Source organism: Agelaius phoeniceus, chromosome 11 (genome assembly GCF_051311805.1).
Source record: "Agelaius phoeniceus isolate bAgePho1 chromosome 11, bAgePho1.hap1, whole genome shotgun sequence".
Lineage (NCBI taxonomy): Eukaryota > Metazoa > Chordata > Aves > Passeriformes > Icteridae > Agelaius > Agelaius phoeniceus.
The window spans coordinates 4,811,392-4,828,114 of record NC_135275.1 but is presented as its reverse complement, the minus strand read 5'-3'; the positions used below and the strand labels follow the sequence as shown (position 1 = coordinate 4,828,114).

Sequence of the window (16,723 nt, the reverse complement as noted above, 5' to 3'; positions counted from 1 at the left end):
GTGCATAACAAAGATGGGATGCTGGGAGAGGCACACACAGGGTTTGTGCTCAGCAGCTGAGTTACACAAGGTGCAGTGCTGTCTTGTGGGGAGCACTCCCAGAAATGGGAATTTCTTGGCTAATAAAAGGCTCCCAGCTCTGGTCCCGTGGGTCTTAAAAATGGTGCCAAACACATCCACAAGTGGTGGTGCCATTTGTGGATGTGTTTGGCAGCTGTAACCCCTCTCCTGCCCCATCCACATCTTTCCCTCCCTAGTCTGAGCTGACCATGAGACCATAATTAAACCTGGTATTTCTGACCCAAAGTAGGCATTAATCAGTCAGCATAGGGTATTTTAATTTTTCTGAGGAGTCTAAGGAAGACAGATGCCTCAATCTCACTGAAATTCACATGTGTGTACTTCTGAAACATTCAGCACCACTCTTTAATCCAGTGATGATTGTTGATCAACACATTCTGAATTACATCTAAATATATGCTATGTGATATTACCCATGTAATGTTTTAAAACAATAATGCTCCCACAGTTGTTTTTTTCTCTCTATCTAATTTTATCACTTGATATCCACCAGTGCTTCCACAGCTCAAGAGAACCCAACTTTCCTCAGCTTCCTCATTGAGGCAGGCAGTGAATTGCTGTGAATTTTGCACAAGTTCTCTTATCCTGAACAAACCTGAAGAAGCAGAGCACTATGAAAATCTGCAAATACCATTGGCCCCACTGAAGGGTGACAAGGTTTTGCCCTCTTCAGCAACATGCCAGCTTTGCCCTGAGTGTTGCTATCCCCTCAGGATTATTGGGAGAGTTTGATACTTGTGTTGATAACCAAATATAAAGGCCCTGGTTTGAAGATGGGAATGATGGGAGGGCAAAATTGGGGATATCTGAATGCAGCCTCTCCTGGTGGGAGGCACTTCAGCCAGTGTTTACACCAGGAAGAAACAGTATTTGGAGCCTATTTGCTCTATAAATAAATAAATGGATATATTTTAAAAGGTTGGAGGATTTATGGAAAGCTTCATCCACAGCAGCTGCCTCCATGGGCCTGGCTTCTCCCAGGATCTCTGGGCCACCATTAGAGGTGATGGACATCCCCAAAATTCAGGGTGCACCTCATAGAAAATTTGGGAAGAGCCTCTGGAGGTCACCAGGTTCATACAGGAGCCTGTGGGTTTGGCTGTTTGGCTGCATTTCACTGGCTCACAGGCAAATGGCAATAAATCAATAAATTCTGCACATCCCTCACTTTCTCTGTTCCCTCCAGGCACACAAATGTTTGTAGCTACAGGGCAATGAAGATTTCTCTCCTCACTGTAATAACTTTATACCGTGGTGTGCTGTTTGTTTGTTTAGGTTAAAATCCTCTCCCTTTAGTGAAATTCCATTTTCCTTCAAAGCGACACGGGCTCCCAGTGGAGGCTGAGGATCTTCACAGCTTTCCAGAGCCAAGGCCCCCGTGTGCACAATCCCTGCAGTCTGGCAGGGTATTTGGAGCAGCTCCATTGCTGCTTTAGACTCAATCACTGGGGAGAACTCTTCGCTCAATCTGTGCCGTGCAGATAAGAACTGAGATTTTTCTGTGGAGAAATCCGACTTGTTTTGTTATTTTATTGAGCTCAGAGGGTATGGAATTAACTATAATGTGCATTATTCTTGAGGAGTCCCGTTTGCCTGGTTAATACCTGGAAGATGAAGCTCCAGAGGAGCTGGGGTGTGTTGTTGCAACTCAATATTGTGCAATACAGAAAGATTTCTGCTCTTCTGGAGAGCCAAGGAATTGCTTATTGTCTAATAGGCAGAAACAGATTTTTATTTTGATTTCTTGGGGCAAAATGCATTTTGGAAAGGAGGTTATTAGTAAAGAATAAAGAAATGTGGATTAATATAAAAGACAGTGTTATTATTTCAATCCAGGTTTTGCGGTGTTGGGCTCTGGCAAAAAAATAAAAGAACTTTGTGCCTTGGTATGAACAGGTGCAGCAATTGCTTTTGAAATGAGTCCAAGCAAGTAACATTAAGTCCTCATTTTACACCTCAGTGAGTGCTGTGCAAAGAGCAGAACTTCCCAGCAGCATAAGCAGATATAATTCCATTGATAGCTTTGGCGCTGGGCCTGCTCACTTAAAGCAGAGGAGTAGTATCTGCTCACGCCTCAGCAGACAAAACCCATCCATTATTTAGGTCAGGACTTGTTTTGTGTGAAAAATGCACATTTTATGATTGGCTTTTTGCAAATATTAAAATGAATATTATATGTGTTGTGTTACAAAGTTATGCCATTATAATTTTCTTAAGTAGTGTGGTAAATATAGTTTTAGGTTATAACAGAATGTTAAAATAGAAACTATGCTATGTAAGATATTTTTGTTAAAGAGAGGACTTGCAGTGAGATAGCAGCCACAGGACACCCAAATCTTTCAGAGAAAGAGAATTTATTGCTCCATTATCAGGAGAAAGGAACTTCTTCCTGCCTCCATCAGCCCTGAAGACACTGTCAGGATTCAGAGGAAGAAGCTGACACTGCCCAGACAGAATCCTGTGTTTGAATGGAATTTATCCATCATGGATGAGGTGTATGAATATGCAACAGGTTATTAAGGTTTTTAAGGGTTAATCCTCTGTTAATATGGGCCCCTTTTTCAGGCTTATTTTGCTCAGAAAAAGGTACCTGAACTGTCCATAATTCCTTGTTTTTATTGTCTTTTATTGTCCTAAATCCCAATTGTCCAAATTTTTATTACTCTAATTATATTACTATTTTTATAACCATTTTATTACTCTCAAACTTTTTAAATTTTAAAAACAAGTGATTGGCATTTTTCACATTTTGGGGCAGTCCTCAGCCTTTTGAACACTTCCCTTCCCCAGGTGAATGGGCATTCCCAAAAAGAGCTTCTGTTCCCCCAGCTCCCACTCCTGGGGCCAGAGGAGCCGTGGGGCCTCCCCTCAGCTGGGGCCTCTGAGGGCCCCAGCAATGGCAGCAGCATTTGGCTTCCAGTCCTTCAGAACTTCCCTCCTCTGAAAAACACCAATCGCTTGTTTTTGGAATTTTAAAAGTCTGATAGTAATAAAATGGTTATAAAAATAGTAATGCAATTAGAGTAATAATAATTTGGACAATTTGGATTAGGACAATATGAGACAATAGAAACAAAGAGTTATGGACAGTCCGGGTACCTTTTTCTGGGCAAAATAAGCCTGAAAAAGGACACACATTAATAGAGGATTAACCCTTAAAAACAATAACCTGTTGCATATTCATACACCTCATCCATGATGCATAAATTCCATTCAAACACAGGATTCTGTCTGGGCAGTGTCAGCTTCTTCCTCTGAACTCTGACAGCGTCTCCAGGGCTGATGGAGGCAGGAAGAAGTTCCTTTCTCTCCTGATAATGGAGCAATAAATTCTCTTTCTCTGAAAGATTTGGGTGGCTGCTATCTGGTGCAAGTCCTCTCTTTTAAAGAAAGTATCTTACATAGCATAGTTTCTATTTTAACATTATGTTTAACATTATGTTATAACCTAAAACTATATTTAACACACTACTTAAAATTATAATGGCATAACTTTCTAACACAACACATATAATATTCATTTTAATATTTGTTTAAAAACCAATGATAAAATACTCATTTTTCACACCTCCTGAGGGGAGAGGGACGGGCTCCCAGCACCGAGGGGTGAATGCACTCCCGGGACCAGAGCCTGAGGAACACTTCCAGCTCCTTTAGAAAGGAGGCAGCTCTGTGAGAGCACAGTGTTCCCAGCTTGAAATCCTGGGATAAAAGGGGCAGGGAACCTTCCAGAGCCTGGTGCTGCTGTGGGGAAACAGCTTTACCTCTGCTTGGGAGGTGGATGAGCCCCTGGGGAACTGTCTAGAAAAATCATTTGGAAAAGGAGTCAGGGCAGGGTTCTGGGAACTCGTTGTTGATGGGGCAGAGAGGTGGTTTGGTCTCTTGTGAATGAGGAGCTGCCTTGGGAATCTCTGTGGCAGGTAAGGAATATATCTAATATTCTGCCTGCTCCCTACTTCTTCCTTCTCTTCCCAGCCAAGAGCCAGGGGTAGTGGAGGGAGTGGAAGGGAATTTTCTTCTCTCCTCCCCATTCCTGTATCTCTCCTCCAGGAGCTGTGCATGAGGAGCAGGGCAGTGCTGCTCACTGGTCTTGCATTAGGCTCAGCATTTTTTTTCAAAAATATGATCTTTTCAGTTTTATTTTAAAAATTCATTGAAGTAAGATCATATTTTGAGTATTTCTCTCAATGTTCCCAGTCACTGGACTAGAAGAGTTCAGTGCTCACTGGGGTTCTCCCAGGTGCTGTGAAACCTTCAACCAGTTGGGAACATCTCAGCTTTTTTTATGTTTTGCTTTTTTTAATGGAAGCATTTGTAGTGAGGCAAATAAAAAGACATTTCCAATAATGGAACCATCTCCTCCCTGGCAGGTATCTCATGGAAGCATGGCTCAAAGTTTTCCTCCTGCTATTCAGCTGTGTTAAACTTGATTTCAAGCATCAATCTTACCAGTTTAAAGCAAAACTTATCAGTTACAGTATAAAGAAAAAAAAAAGGCCACAGAGCTACATTTAAAGAGGGAAAGCATGTAATTCTCATCAAGTGTTGATTAAAGTTTGAATAAAATACATTTTTTCATTTTTTCCTGTGCCATCACTGCTGTAGATTGTTAATAAAAAGAAAAGTAAAGCTCAGCTGTGTTCTCCAGGAGCTTGAGGAGGCAGCAGTTATTTCTTCCCATTAGGAAGGTGACATTCCCAGATAGATGGCCTAGAAAATTGTTTCCAGAGAGTGAGAAAAATTAGTTCAGGAGGGTTACTGAGCATCCAGCTCTCTGCTTTGCAACAAATTGCTGGGTACCTGGCAGCACATGGCACTGTGACAAGTGTGCAGCCTGGGGGGTGGTGACAGAATGGGAGATGCTCCAAACACCTCTTCTCTTCCACATTCTGCCTCAGCTTGCAGAGCTGGGCAGCAAAATTCCCATCTTTGGGGCTTTTTGTGGATGTGGATAAGCTGAGCAAGGATGTTCCATTGGTGTACAATAAATATGGTGCCTCATAATAATGCTGGGCTTGGGTTTCTGGGTTTTTTTAAGTGATAGCATGTTGTGCCCATTTTCAAATTGTATGAATTAAATGAACCCTAAGGCATTGGATAGAAAGACATTTGGTATTGGTGGGGAATTCTGTAGCAGTTTTCATGTGTGGAAGGACTTTTCTCTTACCTAGAAAAAGCTGGTTGGCAATTGGCTTTTTGCAAATCAATTTTTTTTTGGTTTACTTTTGCTCCTAAACAATGCACCTTATAAAACCAGTGCAAGGGGAAACAAACCTGAATTCATTATTCCAAAACAGAGAATGGGAGATGCTCCAAACACCTCTTCTCTTCCACATTCTGCCTCAGCTTGCAGAGCTGGGCAGCAAAATTCCCACCTTTGGGGCTTTTTGTGGATGTGGATAAGCTGAGCAAGGATGTTCCATTGGTGTACAATAAATATGGTGCCTCATAATAATGCTGGGCTTGGGTTTCTGGGTTTTTTAAGTGATAGCATGTTGTGCTCATTTTCAAATTGTATGAATTAAATGAACCCTAAGGCATTGGATAGAAAGACATTTTGTATTTGTGGGGAATTCTGTAGCAGTTTTCATGTGTGGAGGGATTTTTTTCTTACCTAGAAAAAGCTGGTTTGCAATTGGCTTTTTGCAAATCAATTTTTTTTGTTTACTTTTGCTTCTAAATGCAACAATGCACCTTATAAAACCAGTGCAAGGGGAAACAAACCTGAATTCATTATTCCAAAACAGAGAATGGGAGATGCTCCAAACACCTCTTCTCTTTCATTCTGCCTGAGCTTGCAGATCTGGGCTACAAAATTCCCACCTTTGGGGCTTTTTGTGGATAAGCTGAGCAAGGATGTTCCATTGGTGTGCAATAAATATGGTGCCTCATAATAATGCTGGGCTTGGGTATTTGGTTTTTTTAAGTGATAGCATGTTGTGCTCATTTTCAAATTGTATGAATTAAATGAACCCTAAGGCATTGGATAGAAAGACATTTGGCATTTGTGGGGAATTCTGTAGCAGTTTTCATGTGTGGAGGGATTTTTTTTTTACCTAGAAAAAGCTGGTTTGCAATTGGCTTTTTGCAAATCAAATTATTTTGGTTTACTTTTGCTCCTAAATACAACAATGCACCTTATAAAACCAGTGCAAGGGGAAACAAACCTGAATTCATTATTCCAAAACACATTTTACTCCCTTTCAGATCTGTTTGTCAGTATTTGGCACTGTCACCCGTGTGGCTGTGGGACTCTCCCTTCAGCCAAGGCTGGAAAGTTTTAAATGGGGAGTAACTGAACCCTCCCAAGCTGCTGCTGTAGGGAGTGAGGGAAATGAGGTTTTGTGCCATTTGTATTCCCCTGGGGTTCTGACCAGCGTTTCAAACACAAAATGAGGAAGAGATTTCCTCCTGTGAGTCCTATTGAGCCCAGCTATTGTGAGTGGATTGTGGGAGCTGAAAAAGAGCATAAAAAATACCTGTAAGGACAGATCCATGAGAAAAAAAAATAAAAAATAAGGCTTATAATTGTGTTGCTCATTATGAAGTTTGTTCTTTGACTTAACAGCTTCCTGGAACCTGGGACTGACTCCCAGTCACTTCTGAGGTGGAATTCATCAGCTATTTGGTAGGAAAGAGATACCACAGGTCCACAGAATACAATTACAAAGCTGACACTGTGCCAGGACTGTGGATTTACTTTCCAGAAAGTGCCAAGGCATCTTTCACAGTCACAGATCATGATTCTCACCTTTTGGATGGGACATGAGGCTGGTTTTATTGGGCAAATATGGCTGCAGAAATCATTTGCCTGGTGTATAAATAGATCTGCATGTGGTTGTGTTCCTCAGGAGAAGAAGGGGAGCCAGCTGAGCTGCCAAGCAGCACAGATAAATTGTATCTGGAAAAGAGAAGTATTGGTTGCAGGAGGACAGAGGTAATTGGGACCATATGTTGTTCCAAGCTTTTCCTCAACTGAGCAGTCATGTATTACAGTGCAAACAGCTGAAACTGCTCCACACTCATCTCTGAGATGCTTTGTGTGTTCAGGGATGGCCTTGAGTTCTTTGGGGCTGTGCAAATCCAGAAATCCTGGCTGTTCCCTCAGCAGGAGCCAGTGGCTGAGCTGCAGATACGAGAGCCATGGGTGAACCGGGCTGTGCAGCATCAGGGGGCAAACGGTGCCTCGGGTATTGGCATCAGAGAGCTGGGTGAGATTTGGGAGTGATGGAAAAAAGGAGGGGAAAAGCACTGCTCCAAGAGCTCTGGAAAGGGAATAGGGTGGGATGGACTGGAGGCAGGAATGGGGAATGCCAGAGGAGGCACAGGAGTGTGGGGTGCATTGAGGGACTGCTCAGCTCTGTGAGAACACATTTGTTCCAGCAAGTTACTGGAGAATGTTTTCAGCAGGAAGCAGGGAATGTTCAAATCTGAGCAAGTATTCAGATTATTCTATGTAAATTTGACCTCTGGCTCTCTGAAGGCCAATGGAGAAGGACTCTGCAAGGCCCAGGAGGCACATTAGCAGTGAGCAGCATCCAAATGACATTTCAGACACTAAATACAGCAACTCCCTCTCCTCTTATATCCCATTTGTCTTTGTTCTGTCTGTCTGGCTAATTTATTGGAGTCTTGTCTTGTGACAGTTTATTTATCCTCATCACAGACTTCTTTCATGTAGCCAAGATTTCCAGTTTGGCTGAGGGAAGGAATATTGCTGCAGTGCAATTCTCCATTTGTCTACCAAGCTACCAAAAATCTCAATGTGCTCCCCTGGAGCAGTGTGGTAGGAGCCCAAATCAGTTCTTGACCCTGTGCCTTGTCATTAAAAGCCACAAATCATCCATGATTTGTGATCATTTCCTAATGTGAAAACTGAGAGGCTGCTGTAGTAGAGGAGCAGTGCTGTTAATCCTGCACCTGTCCTGGTAAAATGTTGTTTTGTGATGGTAATTGCACATGTGGTGCAAATTTACTTTTGCTCCCTTTCCTTACTTCTTTGTTGCTGTTGTCCCATCACTGCTTCTTGTACATTTTTGCTGCTTGGTTTATGAGATTCACAAGGGGCTGAAACGATCCTTCCAGCCTGGATGGCACAGCCAGGGGAGCAGGAATTATTGGTGCTGCATGATCCACTTGGTAAAAACTGCAACAGATGCTGCTCCTCTTTGTCTGGACATCTTCCCAAATCCAGCAAGAAACAGGGACAAGGCAGCACCTTTTGGGCAGAACTAAGTGGGGAATAATTATATTCAGGCCTGGAAATTCCTAATCCAAGGGATTTCCTCCACCTCAAAACACGAGATCTTAGTCCAGCATAGAGCCACCCCTGGCTGTGCTATCCCAACACAAAGAGGGTGTCCCTGGATGTGCCTCTGCCTCCCAGTATTGCTCTTGCTCCCCTTTTTCCATCACTTCCCAAGAGCAAGGGGGGTGAAGCATTGCCATCCCAGCTGTCCCAGGAAGGAGCTGATCCTCTCTCCCATGCTGTGCTTGAAATGGTGATATGCAAGCAGGGCAGAAGAGGAGCAGTAGAGGAAATATTTTTGCCCAACATCCAGGAGCAATGATGAGGAGGACTCCATCTTATCAGAAGGCTAATTAATTCCTTTATTATACTATATTATTCTATACTATGTTACATTACATCTACACTGAATCTGCCAAACACTCGACTGCCCAGAATCTTGTGACTGTCAGCCAACAGTCCTGACACACACACACACACCTGGATTTAATTGGTCAGTGAATCAAAACACATCAGAATCCAATTACCATTTCTCTTCAGGTAAAGAATCTTGCACAATGCATTCCACTTGTGAACAACACAGGAGCAATAAATGAGACAAGAATGGTTTTTCCTTTCTCTGAGCTTCAGAGAATGTGAATGCCAGGAATATATTCTTGGGAAGTGACACCTTGGCTTAGATGGATTCAATTGGCCAATGAATCACAACACTCACACCAGAATCTAATTATTAATTCCTTTCAGGCAAACAATCTTCCACAATGCATTCTGCTTGTGAGCAACACAGGAGCAGTAAGTGAGATAAGAACTGTTTTTCCTTTCTCTGAGCTTCAGAGAATGTGAATCCCAGAAATTTCTTGGGAAGAATTGTGCCTTGCTTTTCTCTGCGAAGAGAAATGTGGTGACAGAGCGGAGTGTGAGCAAAGCCTGTTCTGGAGACTTCCCTCAGCACTGGGGGTTTCAGTGCTGGGAGCCCCTTTCCTCCCCAGGAACACAACTGGCTGGGGGAGCCTTCTCATGCTGCTCTCCCTGAGCTGCCCTTGGGCTTGCCCTGCCTTTTCCAGGCTGGCACAGGGGCTCTCTGACCTCTCACACAGGTGGAGTTTGCTGACAAAAACTCTGCCTGGGAGCCTTCAAAGTGTGCCTGGCAGTGCCCTTTGCATGGTAAATAATGAACATTTCCCAGGATGAAGTTTGGAGAAAGTGGGTAGAGGTGAATTTTTTCATTGAGATGATGAGTGAGTGTGGTTTTGTTTTTTTCCCTTCTCTGCTTTTCCAGAGCACTGGAAGATATAATGGCTGTATGAATTGCTATTTAATCAGGGATGCTAATTAAGTCTTAGCTCTTTAATGCTTTCATGGGAGAGCTGTATATGATTTGCAGTGGCTGGAATTGCAGTTGCAGGCAATTAAGCTCCTCTTGGCTTTGTAGAACCTGAAAGTGCAAATTTCTGAGGAAAATTCAGGGCTCAGAGTGATCCTGTCACCTTTAACATTTCCCTTGGACTGAGGGTAGGAGATGTTTGGAAAAGGAAATATTCTAAAGCAGCCAGGCAATGAAACAGTGCAATCATTTCAGATTTTAAGCAGCCTTTTTTGAGTGTATAATTACAGTAGTACATCCACTTTTATGGCACAGTTAATATAATTGAAAGTTAAATATAAAGCCCATTTGGAAAAAGAAATTTTGCTTGTTTTTTTCACTTGTTTAGTTTCATACTGAAATCAAAAAAGGTTTTGAGCTGGAGCTGTCTGCTGCTTTATCAGATGGCAGCAAAGAATTCCCACTTCTGGGTCTGGGCAAACAAATTGGTCCCATCAGCAAGTGGATGGAGACATTTAAGAAGTGACACAAAATGTGTGGAACACTTGTCAGGCTTGTGAAGCACAGTCAAACCAACCCAGGAGCTACATTTTCAACAGACAGCAAGCAGGTCTGTTTGTGAGTAAGAACTGGCTGGGATTTTTGGGGTTTGAAGGGCTTTAGCCCCCCAAACATTGTATTTTGGTAGCTGAGATCAGTGATACAGTGTGGTGGTCATCTTAATTTTCAGTCCTCTGGGAGGTGCTTTTCAGTAAGCATGTCAGAGCCTGGCATGCAAAAATGTGCCATTTCTGCATGGCAAAAGGGCCAGAAGGGAGAAGAAAAATAAAGAAAAATATTAATATAAAATAAAGAAAAATATTAATATAAAATAAAGAAAAATATTAATATATCTCTTTCTTGATTGGAAAGCTTCTTGGAAAAGCAGTCTGCCCTTAGGAGAAGGGTAATTCAGAGACATTTCAGATACTTGAGGCCTGAGAAAGAGAGCACAGGATGGACCTTTTAGATTAAAGAGTGGTCCATAATCACACTCCTGAGATTAGAGGGGTGGTTATTTTAGAGAGTCCCCTCTCCTTCCCCCTTTCTGCTGTGGCAGCCACTTCTCAGAGGCAGGGCAGCTGGAAAGGTGAGGAAGGAGCAGTGATGTCCTCAGCAGCATCTCCCTGGGCAAAGCTTGGTCTCTCCTGCTCCCTGCAGGTTGGGCAGGTTCCCTTCCCTTGCCTCAGCATATCCCTGCACTGCTCTGGCATTTTCCAGCTGGGTCCCCCATCCCTGCACTGAATTATTTCACACCACAGCCCTGTGATGATGAACTGGCCAATATCCATGGAGGGAGCAGATCCCACAGGCTGTGGCCATGCAGATGGGGCTGAAATTCCCTGTGCCAACACATCCCACAGGCTGTGGAAATACAAACGGGGCTGAAATTCCCTGCAACAGATCCACAAATGGGGCTGAAGTTCCCTGGCCCCACAGGTCCCACAGGCTGTGACCCATAAATGGGGCTGAAATTCACTGGGCCCACAGGCTGTGGAAATAAAATGGGGCTGAAATTCTCTGGGCCCACAGATCCCACAGGCTGTGGAAGTACAAATGGGGCTGAAATTTCCTGGGCCCACAGATCCCACAGGCTGTGGAAGTACAAATGGGGCTGAAATTCTCTGGGCCCACAGATCCCACAGGCTGTGAAAATACAAACGGGGCTGTAATCCCCTTGGCCAAAGAATCCCACAGGCTGTGGAAATACAAATGGGGCTGAAATTCTCTGGGCCCACAGATCCCACAGGCTGTGGTCACAGAAATGGGGTTGAAATTCCCTGGGCAAACACATCCCACAGGTGTGGCCCACAAATAGGGCAGAAATTCCCTGGGCCCTCAGATCCCACAGGCTGTGACTCATAAATGGGGCCGAAATTCACTGGGCCCACAGATCCCACAGGCTGTGGAAGTACAAACGGGGCTGAAATTCACTGGGCCCACAGATCCACAAATGGGGCTGAAATTCCCTGGGCCAACAGATCCCACAGGCTGTGACTCATAAATGGGGCTGAAATTCACTGGGCCCACAGGCTGTTGAAATACAAATGGGGCTGAAATTCCCTGTGGCAACAGATCCACAAATGGGGCTGAAATTCACTGAGCCCACAGATCCCACAGGCTGTGGAAATACAAATGGGGCTGAAATTCTCTGGGCCCACAGATCCCACAGGCTGTGGGTGCACAAATGGGGTTGAAATTCCCTGGGCAAACACATCCCACAGGTGGGGCCCACAAATGGGCCTGAAATTCCCTGGGCCCACAGATCCCACAGGCTGTGGAAATAAAATGGGGCTGAAATTCCCTGGGACAACAGATCCACAAATGGGGCTGAAAATCACTGTGACAACAGATCCACAAATGGGGCTGAAATTCCCTGTGCCAACAGATCCCACAAGCTGTGGAAATACAAATGGGGCTGAAATTCCCTGTGGAAACAGATCCACAAATGGGACTGAAAATCACTGTGACAACAGATCCACAAACGGGGCTGAAATTCCCTGTGCCAACAGATCCCACAAGCTGTGGAAATACAAATGGGACTGAAATTCCCTCGGCCAGCAGATCCACAAATGGGGCTGAAATTCACTGTGGCAACAGATCCACAAATGGGGCTGAAATTCACTGGGCCCTCAGATCCACAAATGGGGCTGAAATTCACTGGGCCCACAGGCTGTGGTCACACAAATGGGGCTGAAATTCACTGTGGCAACAGATCCACAAATGGGGCTGAAATTCACTGAGCCCACAGATCCCACAGGCTGTGGAAATACAAATGGGGCTGAAATTCCTTGGGACAACAGATCCACAAATGGGGCTGAAATTCCCTGGGACAACAGATCCCACAGGCTGTGGAAATACAAATGGGGCTGAAATTCCCTGTGGCAGCGTAGCCAAGCAAATCCCCCAGCTCAGCAAGTCACTGGAAATGCTCCAGTGGGTAATTTGATGAGCTTGTTCAACAGGGCTGTGTGTGGCAGCTGAGCTGGCATTTTCTGAGCCTTTTTAACTGCCTGGCTGCTGGAATGCTCTGCTTGGTGCTGATTCTGTGGGATCTGCCCACCAGCACTCTGGGGCTTCTCTGGGAAGAATTTTATCCTGCTTTCAGTCTGCTCTGAAGTATTTTCAATCAAATATGTACAATAAAATGTAGAAAAGCAGAAATGGTGGTTGGTAATAAATGGAGGCTCTTTTTGCTTTGCATTTGAAACCTGTTTTGGAGCTGGGAATAGCAAGGGCCTTCCAGGTTTATTCTCTGCAAAGCTTTTCCATGCACTGCTTTGATTTTTAGCTTATTTCCAGCCTGCCCCTCTTTGGATCAAACCCCACAGGTGAAGAGGGAAGTTGTTTATGGCACAGACAGTCAGGGTTCAGATGCTAAAATCTCCCCAGGGAGCTGGATACCCAATTGCTGCTGAGATGCTCATTCCAAAAGGTGGGGACTGGTGAGATGAGTCCTTTGGGACTCATTTGCACTCTGATTTTGAGAGGGGAAGACAGGCATTGTGTCAGCTGCTCTTTTGAAGTTCATGGTGACCTTTGGAAACTTGGATGTTCCCCTCCACAGCAGCTCTGGGTGGGAAGAGGCTGCTCTTGGAGGTGATTGCAGCCACCTGATCCTCCAGAGCCTCTTGGGTGGGGAAAAATTTGTGGAAATGTGGAAAACTTTGTGCTCTAGAGCCAGAGACTGAATTCCTGAAGCAGAAAGAGACCCCAGAAATATGCTCAGGGTCTAAATGCTTCAGTTGCAAGGTGGTTTTGTTTACTCTGAGAATGTATTGCCCACTACAGCTGCTGTTTCAGATATTTGAATGTTGGACCAGGTTCCCATTCCAGTTCAATCAGCTCCTGTCAGATGGTGGTGGCCATTTCACCTTTCTTTTTTCTGCCTTTGCTGTAAAACAGACAAATGTTCCTCCATTGATTTTTGCCCTCTGAAAGCTGCTCTAACACCCTGGCAGGAAGGAATTGCTGCTGCTGAGAGAACTCACAGGCATCATGCAAGATCAAATGCCTCCCTAATTTGTTCCAGGGTGAAAATACATGTTTTTCTAAGATCTGCTCCATGGATTTACCTGGAAATCCACTCCTGCCTGGAAAGGTTGTCTGGGCAGTCCTGAGGTGCTGATGGAAGTGGAATGCATGGATCCCAAGGAGCCCCTGGGCTGGGATAAAGTGAAATCCATGAAGAGAAAAGCATGCAGTAGAACATGTACTACAGCATGGCAGCAAAGGAATAGCTGCTAATCCATCCTAAATATCACTGGATGCCTGCTGATAAATAACATGTCTCATCTATTATCCAAAAGCAGCTGAGAAGACACATTTTCCTGATTGTCCAAAAAAAAAAAAAATCCCCATTTTCAGGCTGTTTTCTCAAATAAATTAATTTATTATTGCATCTGTGATGGCCTGAGGGCTCTCTTCTCCACTGGAGAAACTCTGGCACAATAATCTAATTTGGACTCACTGAGATTAGGGGTCATTTGTAACACCTGAATGGCAGGGGTGTGCGCCCTGGGGTATTTGTACATTCCTTTTTCAAAGTGAGGATCCTTTCTGCCAGCTCAGGCAGATTTTACAGGTGGGTAAAGGTAGAATTTCCAGGTAGGCTTCAGGAAAATGAATTTTTGCTGATTATCAACTACAGATCTGGCCCAAAGCAATGTCAACAGAGAGAACTGAATGTTGCTGATGGTTCACACTGGGTTTTTTGTTTATTTTCATACATATGTGCTTTACTCTGAGCTGGAATTTAGAGAGCTTGAGGAATTCTAAAGAGAAGCACTGAGAAATGTCATTTCTTGGGTGACTCTGAAGCACTGATTGAGAAGCAGGGGGTTTATTTCTCTTCCTGTTGTGCTGCCTTAACCCAAAAGTCAGTCCAGCTGGAGTTCTTGGAGAAGCCCAGCTGTGGAGAAGGTTTTGATTTCTGGTTTTATTACTGCTAATTTCATTAAGAATGGAGCTGCTGTCCAGGAAGAGACTGAATTCCTGGAGCAGAAATATGCTCAGGCTGTAAATGCTTCAGTTGCAAGGTGGTTTTGTTTACTCTGAGAATGTATTCCCCACCATGGCTGCTCTTTCAGATATTTTAATGTTGGTTTTATCCATGCTCACAGTCATTAGTTTGCAAATGATGATTGAATTAGCAAATTAGATTCCCTCACCCTTGGCAAGTGCCACAAACCTTGCAATTGGAAGGCTGTGAAAGTCTGAGGGGGAGAAAAAGCAGCTCCCAAAAAAAGGGGAGGGAAAAAACCCACCAAACTGCAGCAAAAAAGGTTTTATCTGATATAACTAAATGCATATATGAGTGGGCTTTTTTTTTTTTTCTATAGAGTCAAATGAGATTAAAGTGGTCTCAGTAGGAATGTTCAAATCCTCAAGTGTGGATCTGAAAAAATGTTTCCTGATATGCTCTATCAGGGCAGGCAGATGAAAATAAAGCTGTCAGTCCTGCAGCTTGCTGCAGACTCATCCATTTTGAGAGCAAGGCAAGCACTGTGTGCACTCTTACCCAATATGAAAACACATTTTTCCTCCTTGAACTGCTTGCTGATGAACTGTGTACCTCTGGAAAAAAGGCAAGCTTAACCTAATCTCCTCCAGGGGAAAAAAAAATCATAACTCCCATGTGTCATATTTTTGCTCAAGTGGTTTATTATTCAAACAAATGGTGTGGGGGAAAATAACTCCCTCCTTGAGGAAGGTGTTTGCCTCCTAAGGCATCACAGTGAAAAATATGCCCTAGAGATCAAGGAAAATGTGTTCTGTAGTGGCTGGGAGTAAATAATTCAATTTCTGCCTTTGAATGAGCAGCTGTCCCCTTAGAACAGAGATGATCAGGGGGTAAAAGAGTGAGGATTTAACACTTTGGACAGGACTTGCCATGTCACCAGCAGGGCTCCCCAGGGACCTCTGCTCTGCCCAGGAGCTCACCTGGCCCTGAACTCACCCAGGGGCCCTGTTCTGGCTGGGACCTGCTTTCATCCTCCTCCTGCTGCTGCTCTGGGCTCCTGAAATCCCAGGGAATTCATTCTGTTCCAGTGTGGCCTCAGCATCCCTGGCAGAGCAGTTCCAGAGCTCCAAGCCCTTCTTCTGCAGCACAGACCAAGGGGAAATTGTCCCAGATGCTGACAGTGGCTCTCAGAAGGAACCTTTGCTGCCAGATTGTCCTGAGTTCTCCTGGAAGCCCTGCTGGTGCCTTATCTCTGGGTGTGATAAGAGCAGCAGGCTTGGAGCCACAGCAGGAGCCAGCACTTGGTGTTGTGGGGCTCCCTGACCCTTCAGAGGGTTGGCAGCTCTGAGCAATGTCACTGCTGCTGCATGGAGGGCTGCTGGTAATATGCTGAAAATAAAATAAAATGCTGAAAATAAAATAAAATATAATAAAATATAAAATAAAATATTAAATAAAATATAAAACAAAATAAAAAATAAAATAGAAAATAAAATAAAATAGAAAATAAAATAAAATAGAAAATAAAATATAAAATAAAATAAAGTAAATAACCCACAAAAAAACCCAAAAAAACAAAACAAACAAAAAAACCCCAAACCAACCAAACAAACAACAAAAAAACAAAACAAAACAAAAAAAACCCCACAAACCAATTCCTTCATGAGGCAGGAAATTGTTACTCTGTGTTTACACTGCAGCCAGCAAAGTGGATATTTTGTCTTATATTTGAAATTACTGACTTGCTGGGAGAGGCAGGTATTTGTAATATATACTCTCCCAAGCAAGGAGAGTTGTTAGTGGATACTGAAGGCATGCCTGAGGAGATTGTTCAATAGATTTATTTTGACCAAAGCAGCAAAGCTTCAAACCTTCTTTGCAGCTAGAAAGCTCCAGACAGGTAAAACCAAAATTCTGCTGTTGTTTTTCAATGCATGTCCTCCACACTGAAAATCTTTGTATGATACTTCAATATATTCAAAATAAACCTATTTAAACCATCAGTGCAGTCAGGTAAAAACCACCTAGGTGCACTTTTAACCTTATAAATAAAATAGAAATAAATGTA

At 43.6% G+C, this 16,723-nt stretch overlaps 1 protein-coding gene across 2 annotated transcripts in view; it reads left to right on the top strand.

The window, feature by feature from the left end:
• SLC6A1 (solute carrier family 6 member 1) overlaps positions 1-16,723 on the top strand; it is a 74,963-nt gene that overhangs the window by 17,150 nt on the left and 41,090 nt on the right. Inside the window, exon 1 of one of the 2 annotated variants that reach the window (XM_054640119.2) lies at positions 3,771-4,001. The exons of the other annotated variant lie outside the window; for it this stretch is intronic. The gene's annotated coding sequence lies outside the window, so the exon portion shown is untranslated. Of the gene's footprint in view, positions 1-3,770; positions 4,002-16,723 lie in introns of those variants that run through there. 2 annotated transcript variants of the gene reach the window in all.